This window comes from Hippocampus zosterae, chromosome 8, assembly GCF_025434085.1.
Source record: "Hippocampus zosterae strain Florida chromosome 8, ASM2543408v3, whole genome shotgun sequence".
NCBI classification, from domain to species: Eukaryota; Metazoa; Chordata; class Actinopteri; order Syngnathiformes; family Syngnathidae; genus Hippocampus; species Hippocampus zosterae.
In genome coordinates, this window is record NC_067458.1 from 19914628 (window position 1) to 19938597 (window position 23970).

The 23970-nt window shown below is 44.7% G+C and overlaps 1 protein-coding gene across 14 annotated transcripts in view; it reads left to right on the top strand.

Moving 5' to 3' along the window:
• The window catches only part of dab1a (DAB adaptor protein 1a), a 176849-nt gene that overhangs the window by 94640 nt on the left and 58239 nt on the right, over positions 1–23970 (top strand). For 13 of the 14 annotated variants that reach the window (XM_052073164.1, XM_052073175.1, XM_052073176.1 and 10 more), the window contains one exon: positions 6132–6191. The gene's annotated coding sequence lies outside the window, so the exon portion shown is untranslated. Of the gene's footprint in view, positions 1–6131; positions 6192–11220; positions 11511–23970 lie in introns of those variants that run through there. The other variant, XM_052073165.1, reaches the window with a different exon arrangement.

The window sequence follows — 23970 nt, forward strand, 5'->3', positions numbered from 1 at the left end:
GATAAATCGATTTCATCGGCTGATATTAGCTTTTGTTTTTAGTTTTTAACACCTTAACAAATCACGACATGAGAAAAATAGAACTTTCAAACACTTCACCCCCACCAATTTTTCTCTGTTGTAAAGTTTGACAAACACTAAAGGACAAAATATTGTAAAATAGTCAAATGTTCTGCATGTTATTCCTTTACTGTAAGCATTGTGGGACCCCAAAAATTATTTTAGTCAAAAAATAAATAAAATAGGGCGGCCCGGTAGTCCAGTGGTTAGCACGTGGGCTTCACAGTGCAGAGGTACCGGGTTCAATTCCAGCTCCGGCCTCACTGTGTGGAGTTTGCATGTTCTCCCCGGGCCTGCGTGGGTTTTCTCCGGGTGCTCCGGTTTCCTCCCACATTCCAAAAACATGCGTGGCAGGCTGATTGAACGCTCTAAATTGTCCCTAGGTGTGAGTGTGAGCGTGGATGGTTGTTCGTTTCTGTGTGCCCTGTGATTGGCTGGCAACCGATTCAGGGTGTCCCCCGCCTACTGCCCGGAGACAGCTGGGATAAGCTCCAGCATCCCCCGCGACCCTAGTGAGGATCAAGCGGTTAGGAAGATGAATGAATGAATGAATGTAAGAAGCTTGAAGCGGTGAGGGTTAATCATCATTTTGGGACACATTTCTCTCCACGTCTATACCAGATAATCCAAGTTTTACACACACACACGCACACACACACACGCGCGCACACGCACTACAGTATAGTATTATTTCCTCAAGATGGCCATTGACCTCACTATAGGGAAGCCCACGGCAACTGTTGATGAGTGATCCACATAATTAACTCGCACACATCCACGTCCACTAACACATACACGCACAAAGAAAATGGTCTCAATAATTAAAAGTGAAGGATAGCTAACCCCCCACGCAGACACTCCCCTTCGCCGTCCCGCAGCGTTAAATAATAAGCATGCCATTGACTAACTGCGTTTCTGCCGTCCTCTTCGGCTAAGTGTGATTCCCCCCGATTCAATACTATTCTTGCTTTGGTTGAAGGATCTATTGGATGGGCTTTCAAAGCCATGTGGACTTGGAGTTTGTGAAAGCGACAAGACGATTTTGATGAAGAAAGGAGTAGAAAGTACCGTTATCTGTCTTCAGATATCGTGTGGGAACGTAAAAACTCAAATAAAAACATGTATGGAAGTACAGTTACAACGAAACAATTTTGTACGATGCTACTTGGCTATTTCCCGCCATTGCCTTCCATATTCTAAAAAAAAAAACATGGCCGTCAGGTTCACGCAAGACGGGAAATTGCCAATTGGTGTGCATGCTAGTTTGTCTACATGTCCTGCAATTGGCGGGCGACCATTCAAAGTCAGAGAAGGAAGCTGAAGGTGTCGAGGGGAGTATTTGCTGGCGGAGGCCAGTCTGCAGAGCCAATAAATTATGGGGCCTTCAAGCCCCACTTTGCATTAATGGAATGTGCCGCGCCGCCTGCTCCGCAGTGGGCCCGCTGAGATTAAAGAGCCGGGAAATGGACGCGGACAGACTGGGTTCGGCTCGGCTGCCCGCCGCCGACCGTTCCACTGCGAGCGGCCCTCCCTGCTGACGTGCTTTTCGGATGCCCTTCTTCAGCGTGCGGGCCTCGGAGGGATCTGATCACAGTCCTGCGATGGGTTGCTGCTGCTGCGGCATTCAAACATTTGCTGGGATGTCTCCAGAGATTCTTGAGACGGCGTTTGAAGCATGTTAGGAAGTTTCAGTGCAAGGAAATAGCTGGAGGTCCGACTGAGATTCTCGACGAGCGAGACTACGAATGTCATTTTCCTGCGACGGTCACATCCGGGCATCTCGGTGAATAGTGGTTCGCACATCTGCCACGCGCTCAGAAGTCCCGGGTTTGAATCCCTGATAGAGCAATAGTCTGTTCTGGTGATGCTTTGTGTGGATTTTCTCCAGATACTCTCAACCGTCCTGGAACGCGTAATGGACCAAAAAGCACGGAGGGTGTACCGAAACAAATATATTAACAAAAATGCTTCGAGGGTCACACTGTAAAACTAAATCCATAACACAAAGTCCTGAAAACCCCCAAACTCAAACTAACAAAAACCTATGACAGAAAAACACAAGGGACCAAATCCTGGCTTGAGACCTGAATCCCTGAACCCAGACGTGAAACCCTACTTTGAAACTCTCATCCAGGATTAAAACCTTCATTTGAAAACCTCTAACCCTGATTGAAAACCCCACTTTGCAACCTTGGATCAGTTCTTGACCAAACGGCAGGCAAAAACCATTTCCGAGAGAGAACATGAACTAAAGAGGGCAAAAAAACGATGAGGACGCAGTCAAAAGTGAAATGACCATCATTTTTATTCTTGACTCTATTCTTTGTTTTTTACATTATGCACAACTCTCATTTATTGTGCAAGAATCTAATTGTAACTTGTATTTGTTACATATTTTGATGCGTTTTTATGCTTTAGAAAACATACATTTCAGAATTTTGGGGGAGCTTGGAACGGATTAGGGCATTTACATGGAAAACGCGTCTCGATCTACAAAATGTTCTAGTTAAGATATGTCTTCCTGGATCAATTAATTTTATAAGTAGGGGTTCCATCGTATTAGGAAAAGCATCACTCTACTTAAGTATTGATCCCTGAAAAATGGACTCCACTCCTTTAGTTCAGTATTTTATTATTTCCCACTAATAATGGAAAGAGCAGAGTCGCTACGCCGCACTGGGCTGTCTGCGCGTCTGCCTGCCTGCTGTATTAGTATGCCGGCAGCGTGGTCATGTGTCCCCCCCCCCGCGTCCACCTCGCCTTTATGATTCCCGCTCTCAGTCATACCTGCAGCCGCACCCGTCCGCGTGTGCCCCCATTCTGCAGCTCATTCTTCTTTCTGAGGGCAAAATGGAGCTCCATTTGGCTTTAGCTGCCAGCGCGGCCTTCACTTACTGCACCGCTGAAGGATGGCCGGCCCGCCGGCCAACCGAGCTGCTTGAGTATGGAGCGCTCCGTTGTCAGTATTTCTACAGGGAACGCCATATGACTCATTAAGACCGTACCTTGAAGTCCTAACCGAGACTGAAATTTGAATTTTAAAAACCCTAGCTTGCTGTCCACCTCGGAAACGCTGACTTGACACCAAAGTACCGCCAACGAGACTGTTAGCTTCCAGTCATATGCTTGCGCTTGTTCCTTTGAGTGCACTAGATGCAGCCATTAATTGCCTTGCAGATGGCTGTCGTCGTGTCTATATTGGTGCGGGTGCGTTGCGTCTCACTGGGTGTCTGGTAAGAGAGTGCTCAAGTGTGGAGGACTCATCATAGGTTATTAGGAGCAAGCAGGGGGGCAGCAAGTTGAAGAGGCAGCACAAAGATGAAGAAGAGGCGAGCGATCCTTGTGGAATAATGGGAACCGCTATCACGGCTTCGAAACTCCGCGCTCTGGTTACCCTGCCACTTGGTTTGAAACGCTCAGCCGGGCTTGAATCCCTCCTTGGAAACTCTAACCCAGACTTGAGACACTAATTCTGAATTGGAACGGGACTTTGGACCCTCATTAGAAAGACTTAAAGAGGCGTCATGCCCTGGTTCAAACCTAAAAACAAGTCAGGCACCTTAATTTGAAACCCTAAACCACAGGTGTCAAAGTCAAGGCCCGGGGGCCGTATCTGGCCCGCCACTTCATTTTATGTGGCCCGCGAAAGCAAATGAAGCATGGCAAGTTTCACGAGGCTTGCTTAAGTCTGAACCAAAATTTCAAAGTGTCATATGTAATCCACAATAACAGTCATTATTCTTGACTTCTGATTTTGAAACTACTATCTATCCATCAATTTGTTGTGCGCTGTGCATGTAATATGCGCAGGTGATTAAACATTTCTATGGTTTCCCCAAATTTAGAATGGCCCTCCAAGGGAAACCATAACTATAATGTGGCCCGCGACAAAAATGAGTTTGACCCCCCTAAACCAAGATTGAAACGCTAATGCGTAACTGTAGAAAAACTTATTTAAAACCCTAACTTGGAACATCACACCTGGCCTTGAAATCTTAATTTACAAACAAAACCGCAGGTTGAAATACCAACCCTACTTTGAAATCCTGTTGCTCAAAACCATTCCTCACAACCCTAACCTTGCCTTGGAATCCTACCTTTTGCTTCAAATCTTCATTTGAAACCTCAACCCTCATTTCACATCTTCCTTTGAAACACTAACCTCGTCTTGAAACCCTAAACCCAGGAATGCAACTCGATCATGAAACCCGAATCCTTGCGGAACTTATAATTTAAAAAAAAAATCATTTTAATTTTTTAAATTAAAATAAATTAAATAATTTTATTTAGATCTCTAATGCACATTTACAATATACGGTGCATATGCTGTCGTTGAACATGCACAAATGCCATTTTCATCACATACAAATGCGACTATCTGTCATTGGCTGTTACTAATTTCCTGCTGTGCATCATCACCGCGGATGAGCAGCAAGGATAAAACTCCGGGCAACCTCGTTAGCCATGTTTAATTCATTTTATAGTCTTCTAAGATGGGAATTAATGCCCGCTTAATATTCAATATTCTTATATGCTGCTTCGTGCGCACGTGATTGCAACATGATTATGAAAGGCTCCGCGTCGCGTGTGGGTGCCGCGTTTTGGGGGGGGGGGGAGTGAAAGAAGAGTGCGAGCGAGCGAAAGCACGAAGAAGACATAGTAGTTTTTTTTTTAAATGACTTGGTTAATTCTGTTTTCGTCTCAGCAGTAATGCTTAAGTAATTGAAAGCAGAAACAAAAATGGGGACTGAAAGAAGCAATTTACGGGGGCACGACTGCGGAAGCGGAGTCGCTGCGTTTCCCGATGCAAACACACTCGGAAATTACCACTCATTTATTTTGCCGCTTCTCATTGTCGGCGGCGTCTTGACGTTGAGCTGCCCCGCCGGGGGAAAAAAAAAACGACATTGATAACAGTCCTCAGACTGTTTTCGTTCTGCGTAATTGGACCTTGTTTAGAGTCGTAATGTGTTAATTATAAACTAGACCGAAAAAAGGTGGGACGTGGATATACATTGTGAGGACATTTTCGGATGAACCTAACGTACATTTTACAGGTAAACGTGACCTTCTCAGAAACTTTTGATTTCATGTCCAGTTGATCTACTTTTCAAGACTTATGCACAGACTTGTGAGAGCTAGCTAGCAAAATGTTGAGCTCATTCTTGCGATTCCAGTCTCTTCCAATCAATCTCCGGGTTCACCCGGAATTGGTATTTCAAGTCCTGTTCACTTTTTAACATCAAAACACCGAAACGACGCCTGCACAGATAACAATACGCTGTATGTATTGAACCACAACGCGCAACTTATGAACATCAGCTAGCTTAATGCTACCACCAAATATGCCCGGTACAATACGTCTCACTTTGTTTATTTAAATACAGAATAATGTATTGCTTGTGCTTGTAAAAATATCAACGGGAAGAGAAACTTCAAAAAAGAAATCACATTGAGAACTGCGAGGCTGCACCACTTGGGTGCCGTGCCGCTTTTCCCGAGATATTTACCTAAGATGGCAACTTCTCAATCCTCACCTGCTCTAACGAACTAACCTACGCACGGCGTGCCACGTCTGCTGCTGTTTTATTCATTGACGGAGCAGAAAATCGAAGTATTCATTCCCGTCACGTCTCCAATTAGATGTCCCGCCGTTCTTGTCTCTTGTCATCTCCCCGCAACGTTTGTAAAAATGGGACGCGTCGCCGTGTCCAAATGGAGGCGAGCCCCGCGGTCGCCTTCGTTTTTGTTCCCGAAGTGTACTCACATTAGCCTCATTTATTCTCGATGCGGGTGTGTGTATGTATGCGGTTGTGTGTGTGTGTGTGTGTTTTTGTCGGCTCTGTGCTACATTAGCCTCACAGTCACAGGTAATGATCTCATCTTCCCGTTGGCATTGAGAGGCACAAAAGCAGAGTCGCACGTGCATGCGCGCGTACGCACGCACACACACACACATTCTGCCATTGTAATGTTGCTCTAATGGGCTACCTGACAAGTGCTTTTTCTTAATGCAGTGCCCCCCCCAAACCCCCCTCATTCCAACCTCTCTTCTTCTCCTTGCCCTGCAGGTGCGCGTTTACCCGCCTTTGAGGAGCTCTGACATGGATGCCAGGTGTGCTTATGCTCAGGTGGGTTCCTCAGTAGACGCCGCTAACAAGTCGCGTTGGGATGGTTGCTTTGTGCAAACTGCATTTATATGCTGTCTGGGCACAGAGCGGAGATTGTCTCCTTCTCCGGAGGTAGTTTTAGAGTCTCCACAAGTCTCCAGAAACATTGTCGCTAAATATAGCCACCAACTTGGAAAGCCTTAGCACCCCTCACTTAGTCTCAATGTCCTTGCTCCTTGTCCATGATGTTGTAGTAATGTACGCGATGTTTGCGCAATTTCAACTAGACTGTGATATATGGATTTAAAGTGCATTTATCGAAGTGAACAATTTTATTCGTAGCCTACCTACCATTAAAGAAAGAAAAACCTACAACAGTCAATGGAAAAAAAATATTAATGCTGCATCTGGGAATGGTACGATGCAGTTTCAAGACTACCATGGCATATCCTGGACAAAAATATGCTGTTCAGTGTTGGAAAGTCTGGCATTTGCTACGTTCTGGGGCGGCTTTGCTACATTGGCACAGGATGTCTTGAACCCATGCCAGATACAATCAATGCATTCCAGAGTCAAATGTCCAGGCCAGAGTCAGAAAGGTTGGTGTCGGTCATGCTCTGGGGCTGCTTTGCTATATCCAGCATTGGGTTTCTTGAATCTGTGACTGCTACGATTAAATCTCAAAGCGATCGAGGGGGATCTAGAGAAAAATACGCAAAATGAGGACCCACATTTAATTACATCCAGCAATCCCAAAACGTCCCTGCCCATCGGAAGGTTTTTTTAGTGCCCTTAACTTCTTACTGGCGTGAGCAGTGCCTCGGAGCTGGGCTGGTGCGCGTGTCACTGAACCGCTTAAAAATGAATGAGGACAACATTTATAGGAAAAGAGCCAACCTTGAATTATTCATTCACGATATTGAGAATATACACCGCCACTATGTCGGCCGGGCTCCTCGCCCCCCTTCCCTTCCGCCATCACTGCACATGCCCAGTTAAACAGAGTTCAAACATGGTCGCTCTCATGGTGCTTTTGGTCCCATGGAGCCCGAGAGATTTTATTCCGTCTTTACCTTGGTATTTCTGCCGTTACAGTTCCGCCACCTCAGCCATGGATCAAAGCCACTATCAGTCTATATCTTGTAGCCCACAGCGCATAAATAGTGTAAAACAGACTTTAAGTCCAACAGATAATACAGAACGACGAAGGCCATTAAAGCTATGGAGTAAAAAAGAAGTTGGACTTCATTAGCCGCTTTAACAGTGCCTGTTAAATCACTGCCAGACATTTTCAGACACTCCTTTACCTTAACATTTAGAGAAAAAAAAATACTTGAATGCGATTGAATGTTAGGATTCATAAGACAAATAATCGTCATTGGTAGGGGATGAGTTAAAATCGGCCTTTGTGTAAATCGTGTGTAAATTGTGTAAAATCGGCCGCCCTGCTGTGACTGATGTGATTCAAATCTTTCTGACTTGAGGAATGATAGTAATATATACCTCTGATGTTGTACTTTATTGAATATTAATTGCCCCATTAATAATCGGCGTGTACGTCCCCCACAAATAAACACTTCCTTCAAATAGACGCCCCCCCCAAAAAAAACAGGCGTTAAGTGTAATTGTCTCAGTGTTAATGAAATATTCAGACAGGAACATCCAATACAGTGGGATGCAAGGTTTTTTTTTTCCTTGATCACACTCCTGATACGTTACTCACTCACTGAAAAGAATTGGGGAAAAAAACAAAATTCTAAATTATTCTTTACTCTTTGTTTTTTACTCGATGCACAACTCACATTTTACAATAATCCAGTTGTGACATGTATTTGTTACATATTTTGATGCATTTTAATGCTTTAGTAAGTATTTATGTCTGAATTTTGGGGCGGCTTGGAACGGATTAAGGCATTTACATGGAAAACACGCCCCCGCTTTTCACAATTTTCGAGTGAAGAAATGTCTTCCAGAACCAATTCATTTCGCAGGTGGAATTAACACAGTACTTAAGTCCTAAACTGCCGTTGCATTGTGGGAGTTTGTAGGTGAAACGGGTCGCCCCTAATCTCATTGTGCCGTTGTAAATTCACCTCCAGACGTATCGACGGAGTCCGCAAAGGACGTCGCTATTTACGGCCGTGGACTGATGTCTGATGAAAGATGGATATCTTTGAATATTATGGATGGATGCGAGGCTGACGCATTCTAAAGAGGCCAGGTCCATTTTGCGCCGGGCCAAGAATATCCTCCGAATTGTCTTCATCAAGTTCTGAACTCCGGATCTTGACAAGACGCATGAATAGCCTTTTTGACATTTGTGAATGGAAAAGGGAAAGTGTCATTTTGCAGGTGCGGATCTCGCATCGGTTGTCAAGGCCTCTGACCTCTGCATGACATTGATCCTTTTTTAGTAGTTATAATCATTCTTATGCCGTGCTACGCTTGCACTGTTTCCAGATTTCATCGTGACCCTTCAAAGAACAGCAAGTACCGGGACGTGTTTCTTTCTGCTACTTGTGCTAAGGTGGTGGGAACACAGACTGCTCTTGAACATTGTCACCGGTACTACTATCCAAAAATCAAATATGGCATTGATAGATATATCATATAAAGATAGTTTCAAGAGTTCCACCATTTTCCAAAAACTGGTGAATCCAAAATTCTTGAAAGTTGGCCCAGAGCAGTTTAAATGTATGCAAACTTTGCGGCCCCTGTACCAAAAGCCGTCATTTTTAAGTCTTTTATTTATTTAATTTTTTTTGTATTTGGGTTCACGTTAGTAAGTCGTCAACATGTAGGGTAAAGAAATGTTTTTTTTGTGTCGTTGTTGAGCTGAACAGAATCTACGTGTGCTGCTTGGATGAACATTTCCTACCATTTCAGGAAACGTTCATATGTTTAAACCATGCTTTAGTTTTAGCTTTTTTTTTTTTTTTCTGGAGCATTGACTGTGACGACTGACCGCCCGGTGATCACTTGAACGGTGACCGAGAATCCGCCGTGCCATAAAACAAAAGAAAATTATTTTACAATCCTTGTCGGTCCCAAAAAGTGGTCAGGTCCAGGTGAAAAAAAAGACAAAAAAAAGGGACATCTGCTCATCACAGCTACAAGGTAAAGCAAAACTGGCCATCTGGTCACCCGAGGTCCGAAAAACACGTTCCGTTTCACTCGAGGGAAAATTGCATCATTTGACCGACTGAGCTGTCGTTCACTGATACTCAACGACGTAATCGTACTGTCAGTTGCGGTATTTCTTAACTTAGAGAAAGCAATTTCAAAGCCCCGTAGGTCGCAAAATGTGGATGCGGTCAGGTAAAAGGGGACGTCCGGTCATCCGTGCTGCAAGTCATACGCTATGTTTCCATCAAGGGGGGGAAAAAAACGGCATCATATGATTGACTGAAAGGTCACCCAATGACCCGTACGGTCCGACCCGGCAAAAGTGCTTCACATGCCCAGTGGGATGATTCTAAAATCCCAATGTGTCATCCACCAACGAAGCCAAATGGTCACCTCAGCTCCAAAAGAAACGCAAACGCTACGGTCAAAGTAACCCCTCCCCCCCCAAAAAAAAATCTAATGAGAGAGATATTAAAGATAATTAAAGCAAGAAACGATTTCAAACGACATGACTCATCCAGAGAATAACACAATGACTCTTGTCTCACAAGAAACTGTCCCTTTCTACTCGGGATCCAATTCTGCCTCTTGGGACGCGATATCATTAGCATGTTGCGCCGGATATCAGAGGAGAAAGCAGGTGTGTTATCTTTGCATAGCGAGATACGCCGCCGCTCTGCACATCATTTCCCTTCCCCGAGGGCGCGTGGAGGTGTTTTTTTCTCACCGCAAAAGTGGCAAACTTCAAACTAACTTTGCAGAGGGAGAGCAGGCCGCACGCACGCGCACACACACACACACAGAAACTGTAATAGTCGCTGTAGCCTCGTCGCAACTTCATTACCATGGTAACAAAAGCCTTAGCTAGGTGACTTAAAAGTGAGTCTGAAAGGCTGTAATGCTTGATCACAGACATTAAGATACCTCGGGCACCCTAAATCATCAAGAAAAAAACATGTTTTGATTTGTTTTTAATTGGGGGCGGGGGGCGATAACAGGTAGTAAGTATGATACTTTAAAGCAGGGGTTCCCTTGCGTGGGTTTTCTCCGGGTACTCCGGTTTCCTCCCGCATTCCAAAATCACGCATGGCAGGCTGATTGAAGACTCTAAATTGTCGCTAGGTGTGAGTGTGAGCGCGGATGGTTGTTCGTCTATGTGTGCCCCGCGATTGGCTCGCAACCGGTTCAGGGTGCCCCCCCCCCACCCTCGCCTAGGGATGGCTCCAGGATGAAGCGGATCGGAAAATGGATGGATGAGTGGATAGATGCTTTCTCGACTACACGCAGAGTACGTTCTTACCTATTATTTGTGTCGGTCATTCAAACCCCCCCCCCCCCCAAAAAAAAATCATTCATTTTTTTTTTCTGGTGCGTGTCCGAATGTCCAGCTGACTTTGAGCAAGAGGCGGCCCGTCGCAGGGCTCACACCGGAAAAACAATTCATGCAAACACGCAAACTCCACAGAGCCTCATAACATTGGATAAGTCGCTCCCCCCTTTCCATTTCCATGATATAGTATGTACCTTTTCATATTTCATGTACCGTGCTTTCTTTCCAATTTCAATGTTTCTCAGGGAGAAACAAAATAACAAATGCCCTGAAAACATCACACATTTTTTTTTCTCTCCCTTTTTTTTAAATTTCAAAAGTCAATCCCAGCCTTGAATCCCCTGCTTCGCCCCACTCTCCTTTCATCTTCTCCTTCCTCATTATAGTTTGGTAATATACATTTTTGCTCATCTTCAGCAACCCCCCCACCCCACCCCCCGCACCCCCTTTTTCCCATCACTTCCCTCCACTCCTTGAAAGCTGCAAATAGGACAGTCTGGCATCGGAGGGGTTAAGAGGAGCCCCAGCCCGCCATTGGCTAGCGTGCGGCAGAAGGAGGTAACCAGGCAACCTCGGGGAGAGAGAGCAAGAGAGAGAGAGAGAAAGAGAGGCTAGAAGGAGGAGGAGGAGGTGCTGAAAGAAGACCGGCATAGTTTGGAAAAAGGGATTGAGAGAGAGAAAAGATGTGAGGAAGCTTGCGCGCGCTCTCCCCGGCATGGAAAACTGGATTATTGCGCCCACTGCAACTCTCTGTGGATGTGTGAATAAACCAACAGGAGGAGGCAGGCGGGAACGCCGCTAACCTTGCTTTTTCATTTTTATCACATTTTTTTTTTCCTTCCAAAATGGGAACTAAGTGTGCTTCTTTTTGCTGCTGCGCAAAGGTAAGCGCAGAACAGGTGTTGGAAAAAGTGTGTCAGATCCTGCGCGCTCCAATCACCGCAATGCAATATGTGCTGGTGCATTGAGATGTTTAGTGTGTGTGTGTGTGTGTGTGTCTGCCCCCCCCCCCCAGTGAAACATAGAGTGTGTGTGCGCCGAGCATCTGTGTGTGTGATTAGGCGGGAGCTGTACACTGGATTGCTGCATTTCAGCGGAGTCTCCTCTCATCAGCTTGTCACTAATTCCCCCCCCCCCCCCCCCCCCTACCCACACCCCAGCAAGAGGGAAAAGGAACGCCCGTAAAGTTTATTCCACCACGTTTCCCGTCCGGATCGACACGTTTTAGTATCGCGCTTCACCGGCGTGCTGACCGTTTGTGGGCGGGAGGGGGTGGGGGGGTTAAGTTAAAAAGAGTGGCAAGGGGAAGGGAGCACCCTGAGGGTTCAAACTGCTCCGCACTTTGTTAGTTGCACTTGTGGGGGTACAGACGAAATCTTTGGCGTCTTTTTGTGCTGGATGCGATTGACAGATTGTTCCTCATATTTTGTCCACATGTCATTTATTCACGTGCTCTGCAAACCTTTTGGGTTCAAAGTCGCCCATTTTGTGAGAAATAGCTCAACCCGGTGTCGAGGCCAAAAGGGGACGGAGTCAAGCTGCGTGATTGATCCCCAATGCAGTTGGAGGATTTGAGGCAGCGCGTTGGGTCCACATTTTGATCCAACAAGAGGTAAAAACCGACCCAGACTGCCGGAGCCAGCGAGATGATCGGCGTCGCTGCTGGTTGAAAACAATCCAGATTTTATGATCAACATTTTGAAAGAAAAAAGAGGCAGCTTTGTCCTGTCAGGGCTCGCTACGGCGAATCAGCGTCACCTTCAGCAGACTCACTTTATTTGCTTGTGTGGGAGCTTGTCCATATTAAGTTAAATTCCATTGAAACAAACTTTTTTTTTTAACATGCAAAGTCTCAAAGACACATTATGGCAGTTTTTTTTTTTTAAAGAAGTGTCTTAACTCGCACTGAGCGCTGTTTTTTTTTTTAACAAAAGATTAGCAAATATGTAATATTACGCTGTGGCTGTCGATCATTTTTTTCCTAATTAATATGAAAACATGTTTTATCCTGCACAGAATTTTTTTTTATTTCAGTGAGTGCCCTAAGGTTCTTATATGTAATCATTGAGGAGGCCAGTGATGACTATTAAAAAAAACTACCTTTTACATGACTGCTAAAATGACAATTTGTGTTTAGTCTTGCATAAAAGGTCAAAATAAACGCAGCATGTTGGTATTCACTGATTTTCTTTTTCACTTGTTATTTTTTTTCCCCTTCCAGTGCCACTTTCAAGAAGTTACGCTTATCTTGCCTTTACACCCCCCCAGCCCCCGCCACTCCCCTTTTTACATGCGCTTGTATGGGCCCGGTAGGCGAGCCCGGTCACCATGGTAACCCCCCGCGGAGTCTCAAAGAAAGACAAACTATGGAGTGCTCTCTTTTGCCCTCATTCAAATCTCGGCTCCTTATGCTCTCGCCCTCTTGGGCTGCTCTCATGCTGCGTTTCTCCAGCGCTGGTCGACAGTTTTTGGGCTCGTAAAAAGTTGTTGGAGTCGCTGAAAGCTGCCGTTTGTGCTTCCTTAAATGCAGACGTGGCCTTGCAAGCAAGCAGCCTTCATTTTGACAATGCAAAAGCTGCTCATCTGGCACACGCTGCAATAAAAAGAGTCCACTTCTCTTTTTAGGCTCGTGCCCAAGGCTTTGCCGTGTGAAATCGTTGCACGTCTAATTCAAAATAAATCCGGTTGGCCGTGAGGTGTTTTCCATTTTGTCGATGCGCCCCATCAAGTCATCTCATTCGCATTTGACGCTCAAGTTATAAGAAAAGGGACTTTGACGAGGATTGCCAGGCTCACTTTGTCTTATTTCAAGGCACGGAGAGAATTTCAACAACAACTCAACCTCAAGTTAGAGTTTCAGAATACGTTTTCCAGCCAGGAAAATATTTACAAACAATAGTTGGGTTTTAAAGTAAGGTTTCAATTCAGGGTAAGAGTTAGAGTGGTTAGTGTCTGGAATTTAGTTTTTAAAAACCTCGTAACGGTTTCCATACAGGGGGGCTAGGGCTGGGATAAAGTTTCAAACAACATTTAAAGTTTCCGAGTAAGGTTTCAAGCCAAGCTCGGTGTCGTTTTCCAAAGCATACCACATCAACTGCTTGCTACCTGAAGGAAAAGCAGAGAATTAGTTGGGTTGGGTTTTTAACAAGGGTTAAGATGTGACCTCAGGCACAATTATCCGGTTAAGAACCGAACCAAATCATGTTTTGGGGATCCCAAAAATGCAGGCTCAAAATATTTGACAGAAAGTACAAACAGAAATCGCTGGTCACAAGGAGCCAGGAAAAACAATGCGTAAACAAAAAGCGCTGGCAGAAGACAAGGGAATAAGCCGAGAATATCAACGAAATGAGTTCAACGACAGAAAAAACAAAATAAGAGCAAGATCAAAGACAAAATAATGTCAATACTTATAAACAAGCAACTCAAGACCAACAACGACGATGCCAAGTTCAAGGGGTCCAGAAAACATGAGCAGCAAACAAGGACAATAATCGGACAGAGAGTAGGCGGTTTATCAGTCCTTAAATATACTTAAATATACATAAAAATATATATATAAAATATATAAATATACAGTACTTAAATACCGGAACAGGTGCGCCAGCTGCCTGCTGGCGGGGGAACGCCCTTCACTCCAGCTGGATGGAGCAGGAACAAAAACAAAGACAGACATGACACAATTGGTTTGGCTGAATTGTTGAATTGCGAATACAAAAGTGAGCCTCGTTCTTATTGTGATTACAAATTTGGAGTGCAAGTCCATTTTGTGTCTTATATGACGAAATCGGGATTTCCTGCAGACCTCACAACGAGCATACTGACTAAAATAAGCACAAAGGGAAAGCGGCATGACGCGTCCCCTCTCCATAAGGTTTTGCAACTTCTTGGATATTGCTGTTTTGTCACTTCATAGATGTGGTGACTGATCGACATACTGCATGCATTTTTTTTTTTATGTGTGATTATCAACCACGCTGCCTACATAGTCCGCTGGGAATGTGCTTGCTCGCTTGTTTGTGTATGTATGTGTTCATTTCAAGGCCTGTTAGTCCCAGGAGGAAACATGTAACACACAATATGTTTATTATTTTGCTAGTGCAATGCGCTGGTGTGCAAATGCAGTGGATCATTCTGAGGTGTGTGTGTGTGAATTTTTTAAATCTTATGATCCAAACCATACCACATCAAATCAAAGTCCCGTCCATCAGAAAAGCTCATTCAAAGAATAACGCAAATTTGGGGGTTCCATGTTAGGGTTTTAAGGCAGGTTAATCGTTTCAGAATATAGTTTCAAGCCATGTTTAGGTTACCATTCAAGGCAAACCGCACTGAATATTAAACATTTTGTCCTGCCATTCATGAAAAATGCAAATGATACAACTTCTTTTTTTTTAAGCCAGAGTCAGGCTTTCAAATTCGAGTTACGGTTTTGAATGACAGTTTCAATGGTAGGTTAGGGTTAACGCCCCAACGCGTATCACATCGATTGTCTAGCATTTTATCCATCTATGGAAATGTCGGTTATCCAGAGTATCTCACATAATGTTTCATTCCCGGGTTACAGTTTTAAACAAGGGCTAGTGTTCAAAATGAAGGTTTCAAGACAGGATTTATGTCTCAAACAAAGGTTAGGGTTCCAAATTAAGAGTTTCAAGACAGGATTAGCATGGCAATCCAAAGCATACCACATCACATATCATACATTCGTGATTCAAACCATGCCGCATCATTTTTGAGTTACATTTTCAAGCAAAAATTAGGATTTCAAATTCGAGTTAGGGTTTTGAAATCTGGTATCAATCTCGAGTTATGGTTTGAGACGAAGGCGTCAAACCAGGGTTAAGGTTCAAACTAGCATACCAAAGCCGATCGCATCATACTTCAAGCTTGGGCTGGGGTTTCAAATAATGATTTAAAACCAAATTGAGGTTTTTAAAATAAAGTTAGGGTTTTGAATTAGTTTTAATACAGGGTTAAGGTTTCGATTTTCAAGCAAGGGTTGACCATTCAAAGCACACCATATCATTTGCCGCCAATCCCTTCCTTGAAAAAGCTTAGCACATCTGCCTACCCTGGCCACAGCGAATGTGAGAGGATGCGGGTCAATCCGCCGGCTAATCTGCCACTGCCGGCTGTAATCTGTAATCTCTTAAAACACTCGCAATCCGCCACTAGTGCTGGGATTAGCATCGGAAGACACAGGAGCAGTCCGCGCACACACTGCCTTTCGGAATCTGTTGCACAAAGTCATTGTAAAGTTGTCTAAAATTGGGGTCATCTCGTTGGTGTTGTGTGTTTTCACTATGGGGGTTGGGGGGGGGGGGACGCCGACGACACACACACACAAAAAAAGCCTTTTGGTTGTATAAAATGGAAAAACGTGCGTGAAAATCTACTTTTGGGTCCACCCTGTATACAAACGCAAGCACACACACACACACACACACACACACACACACACACACACAGCGTAATGCGCCACGCTGGAGTCACAGCACATTAACACCTCAATTAATTCAAGCCTTTACATCCTCACACACTCGTTAACCCCCCCCCCCCGCCCCCCCCCCCCCATCGCCGCATTCGCGCGCACACACAGTGATGTACGACTTCACCCCATGGCTGAATAAAACTCTTCTCACCCCATCTTAGCTGGCACGAGAGAAAGCCGCAAACAAACACCAGCCAGTATACCCCCCCCCCCCCTTTAAAAGCCCGCCAGCGAACGGAGATGCCGTAGTCTTTATTCAAGGAGCACAGCAGCTAATGAATTTGCGCTCAGAGGACTTGCTGGTGGGGGGGGGGCGTCGTCATTCATGCGCTCACCCAGTGATCGCGCGCGGGAAGGGGAGGAAGGGAGGTGGGGGGGGGGGGGTTCATAGGAGCAACCAACAGGACAAAAATGGTTTCCGTTGAGAATTTCCTCTTTGTACCTCTCTCCCTCTTCCTTCCTTTCCCTTCCTAATTAATTTCCAAACCCGCATCTGCTCTCTGTTGTCGATATTAGACGCGCTTTAATAGCCGGAGTGAGCAACGTGTCTGTCCTAATTTAGTTCCTGTCCAATCAGCGTTGGCGGCACCCAGGGGGTGGGCTTTAAAAGCAAGGAGTGACTGAAATCTGAACATAATTCAAGATGTAATCCGGTAGAGTAATCCCACTATTCATGTGAAATAGAGTAGATTTGAACAATTCATCAAATCGACAATGTCATGTAGTAGAATGCATGTTACATACATACTTTGGGAATCTTTTTTTTCCAGTCAAAATTTTGTCTGCACGGCCGAGTACCGGTCCGCCAACCTTCAGTAATACGACTAATTTACTTTTTACTTCATTTTCTATTTGCTTCTATTGATTGATTGATTGATTTTTTTTTAATTTCGTAAAACCTCTTTGGCATGTTATGCTAGCATCTTGTACTAGGACCAGCTCCAATCCTATCCAATCCATGGAGTGGATAGGATGCCATATGTCGCCGCCTATGAATCGCAGAGATGACTTAATATTTATTGAGCTGTGACTTCACAAATTTCTCACTCACTCTCTACTGGTTTTGCCATCCAAAGAAGACCAGTATGACATCAGGTGTGTAAAACAAGCGACAGTACTGGATCACCACACAAAGCTTATTCTGCTCAAGGGTGTTGAAACAGGAGTTCAGAACATTAACAGCAAATTGTATTCCTGATTATTCTGCCAAATCTAATACATATGAAGTCATTCAAAATGAAAAATAAATTTCGGAACTAATTGTTCATATTTTCAATCTAGAACATTTTTCTTTTTGAAATTTTATATATATACTGGGGCGGCCCGGTAGTCCAGTGGTTAGCACATCAGCTTCACAGTGCAGAGGTACCGGGTTCGATTCCAGCTCTGGCCTCCCTGTGTGGAGTTTGCATGTTCTCCCCAGGCCTGCGTGGGTTTTCTCCGGGTGCTCCGGTTTCCTCCCACATTCCAAAAACATGCGTGGCAGGCTGATTGAACGCTCCAAATTGTCCCTAGGTGCGAGTGTGAGTGTGAGTGGTTGTTCGTTTCTGTGTGCCCTGCGATTGGCTGGCAACCGATTCAGGGTGTCCCCCGCCTACTGCCAGGAGACAGCTGGGATAGGCTCCAGCACCCCCCGCGACCCTAGTGAGGATCAAGCAGCTCGGCAGATGAATGAATGAATGAATATATATACTGTGTATATATATATATATAAAGGGGCACAACCCCCACGCAAGTATTAGACATGTATTGTACTTCCACCACATTGTCATTTCGACCAGTAAATATTTGATATAAACAACTGTCACTTCATAAAGACAAATAAAAACTACTCGAAACACAATTTAGTGTAGGGGCGACATGTCCGGCTGGACCCCTTAAATCCATAGATGGAGACCCACAAATGGACTGTGCCTTTGTTGACATTGAAATACCAAAGGACCAAGCTCTTGATAATGTCAGCGTGCTTCCTGGTGACCCCCCCCCCCCCCCCGCCTACCCCTCCACTAGCGCCGATGACATTTTCCCCTTTTTAGCCTTGTTTACTGCTGCCGCACACGTAAGAGGATTTGACCCGCGTAAATACACATTAGCGACACGCTAACAAAGACCCAGCCCTACCCGCGTACATACGCCAAATCTGAACCACCGGAGACAGTTGGTGACGTGCGGCTTTAGAAGCTTGTAAGCGTGCGTTTATTCTATTAGTCAAGCTTTTTTTTTTTTTTTTGCCGGGGAATGAAGCGCGCCGGTGCCGTCAATTTCACGTGTTTGCAAAGTAGCTTAAAGCTTGCCTCGCGCGGCAGCAATTTGGGGAGAAGACGAAGCCTCGCAACACGCACTTGAGCTCATCCGGACATGCCCACGAGATTTCCTCCATGTAATTGGCACTTTTGTGGCGCTTGTGTGGCTTGCCTACAAAATTAAGTCATTCAAATTTGCTCACGCACAAAAAAAAATTAGCGATCTTGAATTTTCGTGTGAGTTGATTCATGTGAAAAAAAAACAACAACAACACAGTACACGTTGTAAAAGTTGCTTAGCTTGTGTGTCATCAACTATTATTGAAAATAAACAAAAAATACAATCAGCCGGCTTACAATGCCGATATCAGATCCGAAAAAGCACAGCTCGGCGTTCGGCGCCCTTCACTTCGTAGTCCAAGTCTCACGAGATTTCCCACGAGATTATCCAACGCTCCTTTTAAAGTGACAGTACCCCATTTTACTGCCGTCGTGCTGCAGCATTATAACAGGCAAAGAAAAGTTATGAAACGTTGAAACCTCTTTCTGTGTACTTTCTTTACAAATATTTCATGTTACAAAATGGGCACCTGTGGCTTATACACAGGTGCGGCTTGTGTGTGTACAAAATGTCGCGGGTGCGGCTTATAATCGGGTGCGCTGTTTAGTCCGGAAATGACGGTACTTCTTTCAAGTTTGTCAGTTTTGTTTGTAAGTTGTAACTTTTATCCTACGGCTTCCTGCAGCGCTTTTATGTACGTTACTTAGTTTTGTCTTTTAGAGTGATACTTTTCCGTTTGGTAGCACTTTTTGATCCCTTTTGCTGTTTTCTACTTTACAGTTTTATTTGCTTGTTTTAGCATCTTGGAATAAAAGGCTATTGAACTTTCTCACAAACTAAGCAAGCAAGCAATCGCGCACCACCACAACTACTATTTACCATATCACTGCTACTATATGTCTGCCAAAAACGTCTTAACTCATTCACTCCCAAAGACGTTTTTAAACGTCTTTTCAGACTTGGTCCAGAATTGGCTGGTAGTGAATCAGAGGCTGCCATTAATTCCAAAAGATTGCTCTCGCTGTCACTCACTGTCCGTTCACGTCATACAGTAAAATACATTTTTATTGATATTGATTGATTTTGTGATTTGCTCCTTTTCATTGAAGGGTTGTTGTGTTTTCTTCTTTGTGTGTTTTCATTTCCAAATACTGCACCGTGAAGCACCGTGAAATACTTCGGCCTCCCAGGTGGGAACAAAGAGCATGTGCCCGGGTCGTGTCGAATTGAAGGCTTTCAATGGCAAGGTTGGGACATGATGGTGTGTGTGTGTGTGTGTGTGTGTGTGCGTGCACACGCGCCTTTGCTGTGTAATTGCATTCACTCCCTTTCTGTATCTGTACATTAGGACGGGCGGCTTTCAATTAGCGCCACTCTTTGCTAGATAACGACCGTTGTAGCGCTCCGATTAGCACGATAAGTCACTTTTTGAAGCGAGGGGCATTAAGGGACCACCCATTCAGCCACTGGGGCTGTCGCCCACTGCGTTCGTGTGTGTGTGTGTGTGTGAAGCTCGATTAATGGAAGCGGTAAGGTTAAACGACGTGATGTGATCTGATTGGTTCGTGTGACACGTCGCGAGCGCCGAGTTGCGGCTTTGTGGATGAAGTGTATCCCCCACAAGCGAAAATAGAATCAAAAGCCTTTCATGTCTTCATGGGCACTTGTTGATGACACTCTGGGCTCCGGCTTCCACGAGTAGAACCCGCTTGCATTTTCCCCCACCCCGAGCTCCGCCTTGGCAGTCGACATGGCAACGAAAACTATGCTTGGCAATGGCCCGTTGTCGAGAGGTGGCAGGATGAGCAATGGCTCGTTTTCACCAGACAATCCCACCCCCTCAAAACAGCCGGAGCTCTGCCAGGTTTTTCTTGATGGAAACGGGCAAAATAAAGCCTTTCTTGTGGGTAAATATTGTACAGTGCCTTTAAGGCAAACAATAACATGAGTGGCTCAAAGCATTGTACAATAAAATTGTAGAAATATGGAACCTTTTCTCATGTTGAACATCAAGTTTGGGTATCCGAAATGCTGCGTTTTCATGGTTAAAGGCAACATTTATGCCGCTGCTGAGTGTTTTGTGGCAGATTACTTTTCAAGGATGAGTGCACACGCTTTCAAAATGCAACCGGGACTTTGCGGGATAATATTTTATTTTAGTTGCCCAATGTAGTGTTTAGGTTACATTTGAATTTTGTTGTATTTTTGATTGTCAAGTTAAAACGTCAACCTTTTGTGGCTGAATTCATTGTACACGTTTGCAGTTGGTGGCAGAATTATGGCAAAGCGGTGGCAACTTGTTGACTGAATAGCTTATTGAATGTAAAATATAGCATTTTAGTTGGTAATTGCAAGCTTTTCCGGGTTATGAGGATTGCTTTTATGACAAAAAAATGCAGTGCTTTGGTGACCAAATAGTGTTTTGAGGGTGAAAAATATGATTTAAGTTGTTCAAGTCAATGGGCTTCATTTTCATGAGCAACATAAATCCAGTGCGGCACACGCTAGTTTGACCCAGTGCTGTTAATGTCACAGAATGGCATAGGTTGGCGGATCTGCAAAAGGTGGGAGAGCTGCGCCGCCGTGGGAATGGGCACGGTCAACTTCAATCATGGGCAATCAAAGCGGCTCTATTCGCACACTATTCGCGTGCTAAACTCAACAAAAAAAAATTAAAAATTGCTCAGTGCTTCGAAGGGAAAACGCAGTTGGGATGCAAAATGTAAGATGGGGCAATGCATTGCACTGCACGGTAAACTCGGCTGGAAATTCCGCGCTCCGACTTGGTCCTCGACTTGAAATGGATCCTCAAGTGAGTTTTTATAGTGATCCCCCCCCCCCCCCCCCCCCCACCCTCCAACCCCGCTGCACTCTCTATTGAGAGGATTTAATGATCCCGGCGTCTGATGAACGGCTTCTCCAGGAAGTTGTGCTGCAAGGGGCGATTTGGAAACCTGCATATCTGCCGGACATTCCCGGGATTGGAGCTCCTCACCGGAGTGGATTGACGCCCCCCAGGGCAATTTATTAGCTTGGCTGCCGACATCCATCACGCGCTCGCCCTCAGGGAGGCACACATGCTCTCACACACGTACGCAATAATGATGTCAATGCGGCTCCTGGCGAAGAGTCGGATTCTTCCGGATGTTGTGTTCAGGGAGCTCAATTTAACTTTGGCCAACGTGTTGGGAAATAGCTCAAGCAAAAAAACGGATTCATTTTGACTGAAGATGGCAGGGAAGTCAAACAAATGCACGTTCCTTATCATGTCCGCATTTCAAAATTTGTGAAGGATGTTTGTGTGTGTGTGTGTGTGTGTGTTTTTAGTTATATGCAGTGTTTTTGTGGAAAATGGCATATTCTGGTTTTCTCGATGAAACGTGGCATTTTGTGGCAACAAATCATTATATCGCATAGCATTTTTTTTGAGTTGATGAATGTACTCGCAGCTGTTCATATGTATCGTAAAATAGAATAGAAATGCTTTCCGGCAAAATGATTATTTCTTGTGGGGAGGTGAAATAATAGCTTTTCTCGTAGCAAAAAGAGACATTTTGACATGATATGTTTGTGGCTGCGTAGTCCAAATGGAGTGTTTTTGTGGGAGAAAACCTTTTTTTGGGGTTGTATTTTTGTCTTCAAGGCACTTTGTTGCTTGAAATGAAGACTTCATTTGGTGACAAATCATTTGTTTGAAACCAAAAAAAAAAAACAATCGAATAAAGTCTGTTCCATTTGTAGCAAAATTTGATTTTTTTGGTGGGGGCGTGGGGGTGGGCAGTTAAAATGCATTTTGTAGCCAAATAACGTGTTTTGATGGGAAAATTCAACATTAGCGAATGTTAATTTTTCGTCAGGGTTCGTTCGGGGATGCAAAGACATTCGTCAACGAATTTAGCAGTCGCAAACAGTGAACAGTTTTTCTTGTCGCAAGCAAGGCGACAAGAAAAACTGTTGCCGGACGTTTGCGACCTCGAACGAACCCTGACCCCCCACCCCCAGCCCCCAAAAAATCAACATTTGTGCCGTAGCGTGGCTGAATCAAACTACGAATGATAACCCATACGTCTCTATCCAACTTGCCGCTATATATTTCACGCGAGCACAGGAAAGCACATCTCACAGAGCATTTCCTCTCGGTGCTCACCTGCAACCTCATCAAACACTTACTCCCATCACCATTCCGTCCACTCAACACTGCATTAGCGCTGCAGCCAACCGGCATATCAATGCACTCGCGTGCGCCCGCAGCTACTACTGTACTCTATCTTAATCTGCAGTCTATTAGCATATTCGCAGTTTGTGTTTTTTTTTTTTTCTGCCAGCGGAGGCATCTGACAGGCCAATTTCACAGCGGCGTCGGCCCCTATCTCGCTGGAAGGGAAAGATAGGAAGGGGAGTGGGGGGGGGGGGGGGGGGGTGGAAGCGTTCGCTTTCTAACAGCTCCCCTCTCGTTGCATCTACCTGCATTTAATAAAGAACGTCTTTCGAAGTCATCTCCGGGGTGACATCACAGAACAATGGCCAAAGAATCCTTTATTATATTGTCACGGGAGCCGTCATGTTTGAGAGCCGACAAAAAGTCAACTTTTAATGGCGCCTCATCACTTCGACACCACTTACCGCAAGGGCAACACACTTCATATATTACATGCAATGGGGCTTCGAGATGCGAGTTGAAATCGTTACGCGAAAGCGCTCGAAGTGAAATGTGCTCCTGGACACCATCACAATGTTCGTCTTTCCTTATTTAAAGGAATGGAAATGCCACGAATCCATTCTGGTCTCCCAAAAACCAAAAGCATTTTTTATGCTTGCGTCTTCTCAGAAAATGAACACTAATATTTGAACTTAGAAGTTAATGACCGTTGAATGCAGAATTTGGGAAATACATGCGATGGTCACAGCACCTCAATTCGCTGCTGTTGTATTATCCTTTCTTTGCAGATGATAAGGAATATATGCCAGTGTGAGTTGTGGTAACCGGCGGTCCAGTGGTTTGTGCGCCGACTTCACAGTGCAGAGGTTTCAGTTCCAGCTCTGACCTTCTCGTGTGGAGTTTGCGTGTTCTCCCCGGGCCTGCGTGGGTTTTCTCCGGGTACTCCGGTTTCCTCCCGCATTCCCAAAAAACATGCAGCGTTATTCATTTCACATGATAATTTGACATTTCAGTACAGATTTGAGCAAGGATCATGCAAGTTGGCACACGAGTTGCTTTTGCGGGCCGCATAAAATGATGTGGCGGGCCTTTACTTTGACACCCGTGCGTGAAAACCTTTACAGGTGAACGTGGTGAATTTGACCTCTAAAAATTTGAGGGCACACGTGTTGGGAGCTTGTGCCAAAAGTACAAGAAAAAAAGGAAATCCAGAAGTTCAGTTTAGGTTAACCGTTAAAGTACCTTTATGGTTCATTGTGAAATTTCACCCCAAAGTCCAATATGAGCCCTAACTTTTTTTGGTAGTCGTGTTTTTGTCGCTTTTAATCCCCACTGGTATTTTTTACCCTCAGCCATCTTTATGGCTCTTTTGTCTTGATCAATCCTT